This window comes from Octodon degus, unplaced genomic scaffold, assembly GCF_000260255.1.
Source record: "Octodon degus isolate 3935 unplaced genomic scaffold, OctDeg1.0 scaffold00159, whole genome shotgun sequence".
NCBI classification, from domain to species: Eukaryota; Metazoa; Chordata; class Mammalia; order Rodentia; family Octodontidae; genus Octodon; species Octodon degus.
In genome coordinates this window covers 5,983,722-5,992,436 of record NW_004524735.1, presented here as the reverse complement: position 1 = coordinate 5,992,436, position 8,715 = coordinate 5,983,722, and positions in this window count along the sequence as shown.

Genomic DNA, 8,715 nt, shown 5'->3' with positions numbered 1-8,715 from the left:
TTCCTGAGGAGCAGTGATTTGCCCAACCTTTAGCAAACAAGAAGCACAGTCAGGGAGTCCACGCCAGCCTGCTGATGTCAGACAGAGCGTCATGGAACAGGGACAGAAATTGGAACCAGACAGCTGAAGATGCGAATCACAGTTCTCTGCTTCCTACTGTAGGATTTTGGGCAGTGACCCCTTTAGCTTTGGGCACCTCAGTTTCTTCGTCGGCAAAACAAAGGGAAATCTTACTCCCAAACTTTGTTTTAAGAAATGAAATGAGACAAAGCCCCTGGCACATAACTGCTGTGGACCTCTCCGCAAACCTTATTAGTATTCTCCCTGGCTTCCTCTGCCTGGGTTCCCATAGCACCTAGGTTGGTCGGAGTGTCAGAGTTAAAAGAATTAGAAAGACACCCACATGAAGGGGCAACCACTGAGAGCCAAGCCAATTGGCTCAGAAGAGATGTCTCCTTTGGGAGGTAGCCTTGGAAGCCTTGGGGACATTAGATGACAGTGGCCTTGGAGGGCAGAAGCAGCTTCTGAAATGCAGTATGTTGACTACAAGTGCTTGAGAAACAGAGAATTTGTGGCCTCTCCTGCTCCTCCCTGTGACCCACATCAGGCAGAGGCCGGGGCAGGAGTGGGCAGGGATGGTCCCAGCTGCACTTGACGAGGCTGAGCCCTTTCCAGGCTTGTCCTGGCCCTTGGATCTGCAAGGAAAGTGTGTATAGAGAGGTTCTACCACCTTTCCCTGCCTAGTCCACTCTGGATGCCCTGGGTCTAGGGATACAGATCCCTCCTCGGGATACAGGGAGGTGCCCATGACCCCTTTCCAAAAGGCAGGGAGCCCCACTAAGCTCACAGCCTCCAGGCCTCGGCCTTCATTTGGTGTCTTAGCAATGGGATCTCCAATGCACCTAGATGCATCCTGGGCTATGTGGCGACCCTGGAGTGGATGGGTAAGGAACCATGGCTTGAATACATACTGTATGCCAAGAAATGGGATGATTGTAATGGCAGTGGTGGTGAAGTATCAGTCACTGACTAAGAGCTGAAATGTACGCACTTACGGAATCTTCCCAAGAACCCTGTGAGGGAGGTACTGTTGAAATCCTCACTTGACAGATGAGAAACCAGAAGCATAAAGACCTGAAGTGGCTTGTCCCAGGTTACACTGCTGGTGAGAGCTCAATTCCAGGCAGTAGAACTCCAACATCAGCCTCCTTTCAGTCACAAGAGATGGCCTGCTTTCCGGACTCCCTGGTGTCCCTGTTCCCACCTCATATCCAAGAAAAGGTCTTATTCATGACACAGGGGAGGGGGATGCCCGGTTCACTGCTTCTCACTGCCCTACCCCCCTCCGCTCCAAGTGTGTTCCCTGGCAGGCAGGAATGGATACTCCATTTTTGCCAGGTCACCCTCTTCACCTTTCAGATCTCACCCCAGACATCACTTTTCCAGAGAAGTTTTGGCTCTTCACCTGCTGACATGGCGCTAGGCTCACGTAGTGATTATGCCTTCGCCACATGATCACAGAATTACTGCCTGTCGCCTGATCGTCAGCATCCCAGAAAAACTTTGATTCTCGCAACAGCACTCTGCCCATGGTAAGCGCGTTGTTTGGGATGCAGAAACACTAAAATATTGTTTGAATTAATCAGTGGATGAAAGAATGAACAAATGAATGAACAATTTAATTAATTAATAGGGCCTGCAAGGCTTCACCCTCACAGCGGGCCTTCTGTCATCTCAGAGTCTCCCAGTATCTCCGTGAAATGACATTGCTGCCATGTTACTGATGAGGAAACTGAAGATTGCAGAACTGCAGTGGCCCTTGCTCAATTCAATGAGAGGGGAAGTCAGGATTCACACCAAGGCCTGCCTGGGTGTCCTCCCTCTTCACTCCACTCAGAAAAGAATCTAGAAGGAAGGGTAGTGCCCCAGGGACTCAGCTAGCGCTTCACGCAGAGAGAACCAGAATTTGATGGGGCCCTGCAGCCCCAGCCTGCAAGTCAAGGATAAAGGGTCAAAGGTAAGGAAAGAGCTAACGTAGTCTGGGAGTCCATCTACCCACCAGATATGAAAAGACAGCCTTTGTGCAAGCCAGATGGATGACGCTTGCACGGCCCAGAAAGGTTTACTTTGTTAAGTTCATAGTTGTGGTGTCTCCAAACTGCTTCAGGGTGAAAATTCTAATAAATTTGTCTGTGAATGTCTAAAATTCTTGTGCAACTCAGAGCTTCAAGAAATTCACCAGGCAAAAAAAAATTTTTTTTCTTTGAAAACAGTGTAACAGCGTCTCGCCCCACTATTTTAAAACAGTCTGCTTCTAAGCCAAAATGTAAAAGATCATCACTGTGTATATTGGGGCTTTTTTTTTTTTTTTTTTTTTTAAATTTTTTTACCCATCAAGCTCTGGGGTTTTATTTGCCTTGGATTTAGAAAGGAAGCGGAAATCAAGGCAGCTGTTTATGATCTCAAATCTGCACACAGCTTCAGAGGATCTCAGGGTGCAGAACATCCTCGTGCTGTCCCGCTTTCCTGACAGTTTTAGATGAGCCTGGAGATCAGCCAAGGGGCAGGGTTAAGCCCGGTTCCCCTTTGCGCATGCGCTATGGGGTTCATTTTAGGTATCCTGGGATCGCTATCCTCGCCACCACTCTCTGTCAGCAGAGGCAATGTTGTCTTGGGGCCCGCTGCATAGATGGTAGAGGCGGGCTGGAAAGCAGTGAAAAAAGAATGGATGTCCTACTTCTGCTCGAAGGTGGTCTCGGCACTCATGTGGATAGGAGGTTGACTGTGTCAGGAGCCAGTCCCAGGAGAAGAAGAGCATCGGCAGGATCTCCGGGATAAGGGCTTGTCACTGTCTTAGGAAAACCCTTGCTTGTGGCTGATTTGGGTGCACAAACAGCTTCCCTTGAACTGTGACCGCACTGCAACCTTTGACAGCTAACAGGGCTTTTTATTTTTCTTTTGGGAAAGAGCTCATCTCTCCTACCTAAAAAGCGGAGGGCAGGGGTGAATCTAAGCTCCCCGCATTTGCGTGGTGCTTGCTGCATAACCGAACGGAATGAACAGTTCCTTAAATAAGTGGAAAGTTATAGCACAGTAGAATAAGTGCCTGCCTGGCAAGCACAAGGGCCAAAGTTTAATCCCCGGTTCCACAAAAAAAAAAAAAAAAAAAAAAAGGAAAGTTAAAACAAATATAGTTATTGATTTGAAAAATGCAGAAAATACCAGTGTAAAGGGAGTGTGAATCGCCCTCTCTTCCATCACTTCAGGAGAATGACTGAGGGTTGCCTCAGCTGTGGTTCAGTGACATAGTGCTACCTGGAGTGCGAGGCCTCAGCTAGCAGCGCAGCAAAGAAAGACAGAAACAGAAAATTAGAATTTAAAATTAGAATATATATATATATATATATATATATATATATATAGCTATTCTCTAAGAGAGCAGCAACAGAAGGAAATAGAAAGAATAAGAATAGCACTCCCTGAAATTATCCCTCAGAAGCAACCACTGTTTTTTTGTTTGTTTGGTTTTTGGCAGTACAGGGGATTGAACTCAGGGCCTCGTGCTTGCCAGGCAGGCACTTATTCTACTGAGCTATCTCCCCAGCCCTATGAAATAACCGCTGTTAACAATTGATGTAATTGCTCCCCTTTGTCTCCTTTGCTTTCTAAACATATTTATTTTTGTATATGTAAATAGACCTGGATATTTTATGACACTAATTTTAACATTGTATCACACTGTTAAAATTAGAATATATATACATCTATTATATATATATAGAGAGAGAGAGAGAAAGAGAGAGAGAGAGAGGAGAGAGAGAGAGAGCAAGAAAGAAAGAGAAAGAAATACTCCAAGATTTTAAATAAAGCAGGGGAAGTCCCAGAGTGAACACCAAACTCTCACTTTCCTGCAGCTCTCGGTGGAGACCCTTCCTGCCAGGGTGCCTCTTCAGTAGCGCACAGCCCCAGAGCTACCTCTGTCTCCTCCCCGCATCCCGGGTGCTGCGCTCCCCGCTCTCCCTCCTCTCCCAGCCGGACGCTGGCCAGGAGCCTCTGCAGTGGACGCTTCCCAGGCTCCGTGCCTGGGGCACAGTCAGAGGGGAGGCACGAAGCCTTCCAGGATGACAGCAGTGACCAAAAGAGGAAATGCGTGAGGGAGCACGGTGAGGCATTATCGCTCAGGGCTCGGGGCCCAAAAGCCCGCGGCCCGCAGTGACCCCGTGCCCTGCACCGTCAGGCTGCCGATGCCACCGCAGTATCTGGGCAGCTGAGCCCTGGACGCATTGGAGCTGCAGACACATTTGAGCTGCCTGAGTGCTGCTATCAAGAGGAAAAATTAAAAGAAGGGCTGGGATTTTCCAGATTGGCTGTGAACACTGATTAAAATTATCCAGACATGGCTTCAGTAATCCTCCACTGTAAAGTGATATGAAAAAAAAAAAATGCCTTAGCAGCATTTCTCAAAGCATTGCTTTCTGGTTTGTCTGCACCCAACTCCTGCCGGCTGGGCCCACCCCAGGGTATCTGCATCACTGGTCTGGGTTGGAACTTGGGCAGCATTGGCTTTTTTAATCCCTTGGGGGACCCTAAAGCTCAGTCAAGGCTGCAGAGCCAAGGCTGAGGGCCAGCGGAGTCCAAGCCCCCTGAGAGCTTATTTCAAGTGCAGATTCACAGACTCGGGTCCTCACGGGCTTGAGGATGAGCTTAGGCCTCTGTTCCTGCAACAAGAGCCTCAGTGACTCGTAGGCTCCAGTTAAACAACTAGTGGCTCAAGCTGTCTTCACTTCCAAGGAAACAGCTCCATCTCCAAGTCTGAGCATCGTACCAGGGGGCTCCTGTGCTGGTTCTCATGCCTTGACTTGCCAGGCTGCCACGCACGGCCGAGGGGGTGACCACCTTTTCCCCATCCCATTTTGTCAACTGTGAAAGGGAGTAACTCGGCCACCCTATAGACCTGCTATGGGTTTCACAGAAGAACGTACCAGCACAGGGAGTTACAGCATCATGGCTGCTGTCCTTGTTATTGTGGGCATGTTGCATGTCGCCTGGCATCCAGATTCCAGGCGCCGGAGCATTCACATCCTACTCCTCCACTTCCTCTGCTGCAGGGTCTTAGGTACAATATTGAACACCACCGGCTCTTGCTCAGATACTCCTTTCTGTCCAATGAAAGTGACAACAACCATCCACCTCACAGTATCCTTGTAAGGATCAGAGAACATGCATGTACAGTGCTTCTCTTAGTTGCTGGCACATAATCAAAATAATTCTCTTAATTATAATTCTTATGAGCATCATCATTATTATTGAGTCAACTCTGGTTTTCTGCTCTAATGTGTAGGATGAAGAACGGATAATGCACAATAATTTGTGAAAAGATCAATTTGGCATAGAATTAGCTACACTCCTTCATTTATTATAAACATCTCTCTTCTGCAGAGGTTTAGTGAAGAAAGTGAAATAAAAATAAAAAGGAAGCAGAAAACCTTGCAGGTAGAATCCAGCCCTGAGGCTGCGTGCTCAGCTGTGCTCAGCTCTGTCTCTTCCCCTCCCTGATCAGGCTTTTCCTAGATGGTCCCTGCCCCAGCCCACCTCGCTGTAGCCAGCCACATGCACTGCAGAGCCCAGGAGTCTGTCCTCCTCCTCTTGCATTTTGTTCTTTGCTCATAGCTACAATTGATACATCTTCTGGGATCCAAAGTCCTTGTGAGAAGACATTCAGATTTGAAAATCTTGTCCCAAATCAAGCAGGAGAGCTGATTCTAGGATTCTGCAGCTCACAGAGTAGGAGTCCAAGGACAGCAGAGGGAAAGCACCCTGTTCCTTCCCCTGATCATCACTGACTCTGAATTCCTGTGCCCACCAAACTTCAGACCTCACTCATGTCTGTCTTTTTCTTGTGCTCAAAACAAACCCAGCTTGAAAGCTCAGCTCTTTTTGTTTGTTTTTTCATGATTCTTCCAGTCCAAAAGAAAAATCAAGTCAAAGTTCTGGGTAGCACAGCCAGCTTTATTGCTGTTTAGGGGAAAAGAAAAGGGTTTTCCTCGGCCATGGTGCTCTGCCGCCTCTGGCTTCCTCTGCACACTGCTATTACTCCTCTCTTTTGGTGCATGGCGGCGAGAGGTGGATAACACTCAACCTCACCCATGACATGGAATTTTTCTCACTTAAGATGGAGAAAAATAACCCTTGCCCCTGAACTCCAAGCTGGACTTCAGATAGCCACTGCCCACTGAAGTGTCCCCTAAGACTGTTCAGAGGCTCTGTCGGTGGTGGGCCACACCTAGCCAAGTATGAAAGCCTAGAAGTACCCACTTCCTAGGGCCTGAACTGGGAAGGAAGTGGTCTGTGGTTTGTGCTCCCCCTGAAACAGTTTATTTACCCAAGCTTCTCCCGCCTATGGGAGGCAAATGTAGACGCAGTCCAAACTTGAAATCAGAATGCTTTCCGCGATTACATTTATTCTTACTTATACTTAGCCACTGCTTTGTCGGGGGAATCTCCCTTCAAGTCCTTTGTGGAACAAGGCAAGGTATAAACAAAGCACTGCTTCCTGAACTCCGAGCTGCAGCATGGGACACCTCCCTCTCTTAGGGTTTCAGCATATCGGGTGGGAGGGAAAGAATTCTCTTCATTGCTCTTCAGGGTTTTGATTAGACAGAAAGGTACACCACAGAGCTGATAACCCCACCAATCTGGGTCTGGTTTATCTCGATAGACTTTGGACTGCCTCAGGTTTTTAAATTGTGAGAGAAGGCAATCATCAGGCCTGGAAACAGCAGGCCCACATCCTTCCAACTTTGAGATCTTACAGGCTCCCGCCATCCCCCCGCAGCCTAGAACATAGATGACACTCTGCAGTGTATTCGTTGAGTTAATGCTTGAGCCATGGATTCCCCAAGGGGTTTGCTCTGCATGGGTTTGACAGTCAGGGACCTTGCTTCTAGTGTCTGTGGACACACACACATTTGCACCTATCCCTCACCCCCTAGCATCTGCAGGTGGGCAATCCTTAGTTTGTAGTTTTCAAACACAACTCAGAGCTCACCACGGTACCTATTCATTTGAGATACTGCTGAGATACACGTCATAAATTGCCAGTGCATATTGCTGAAAATATGGACAAGTACTTTCAAAAAAATAAGCTACTGTGATTTTCTTTTGTTTCTACTCCCAGATTTGGGAATGTTTCCCTTTTTCTATCATTCCAGAAAGTTGCAACATTTCCCCCTCATCATTTATGATCCAGGGTCTCCAAGTGGCTGCTGGCTTTTTCCCCAGATTCCTGCATTTTTTGTTGACAGGCTGGGGTTTCCATGTGCTGGCTCTTCCCGGGACTGTCTGCTTGGGAGGTCAGGCAGATGGAGTCTTTTACTCAGATGAAAGATGGCTTGAGGGGCTCGTTGCTGGCAGGCCAGTCCTGAAGTCCCGTTCACAGAGACCTCATCAGTGGTGTCTGGTGTTGAAGCTCCAAGCAGACTTCAGCCTGTGCTTCATCCAACGGTCCAGAGAGCTTTGGCAATCAGCTTTAAAGTGCCCTTTTGCTGACATTTGAGTGGTTTTGAAAGTTTAGAGTCAAAAGAGAAAGACAGAGGAGTTGTCAAAGTCGAGGTGTAAGTGGTGGGCTGTTTCAACTTAGCATCTTTGCCCATGGCACATAGAAATAAAAATATGAATAAAGGTTTTTTTTAAGCCTGAATAGTATGCCCTTTCCATTGTAGCCTGCTGGTCTCAGAACCAGGGAACTTCTTTAGCTACCAATGTTAGCCAAACATACTCATTTAGAAGGAATTCTTTCATATTAACAGAATATCCATGTGGAAGCAGCACATTTTATAGGGTATATTTATACTATAGATGCTCCTCCTTGAGGAGGAATTCTGGAAGTATCTCATTTGTCTCACATTTGTTATTTTCCCTTGTTGGGTTTGGATGATATGCTATTTGTTTTAACTAAGAAAAATGAAGTCTTATAGGAAAGATAAAAGGGAAATAATTGCTCCAGGAAAGAGTACATAAAATTCTTAACAGGATAAAGAGGCAGAAAAGAAATTTGGAAACCAACTTAAAGATGCATTTGTCTTCCATCAGGAAAGAAAAGAAATCATCAGTCTTCAGCTGAGTGAATCACTGAGGGTTAAGGTGAATGTTCTTGTTTACTAAATCCTAGAATATTAGAAGAAATACTTTTAATACAAAGAGAAAAGGGTGCACTGTTTTTTCATATTTGTGCCTGTCCTAACTCAAAAAACATGACCTTGGTGGCAATTCTGATTTAACTAGGAAATTTTATAAGTGGCAAATGTAGATGTGGATCACTAGCTCCATGTCTGTACCTAAGGTGACACTGTCAATTTATCAGGTTGTTTCCAACCAGACAGAAATGCCTTCAAGATCCTTTTCTGAGCAGAGTGAAAGCCAGCCGACTGCAGATGGCCCTTGCACTGAGAACCTTGCACGGCCAGTGGTGTCACCACTCACAGTGTGAGCTGTAGACCACCAGGATGGCAGCGCAGGAGCTCATCTGGACAACTGAGTCACAACCCTATTCCAGAACTGCTGCTAAGGCTTATGCAAATCAAGGCTTAAGAAGCCTTGAAAGTAGACAGAATAACTGATACGGTCATTAGGGCAGGTGTTCTCAAACTGTAGAATGCATCCAAATTACTGAAGTCAGGGTTGGGGGTGTTCTTCCATGGTACAGAGCTTGTCCAG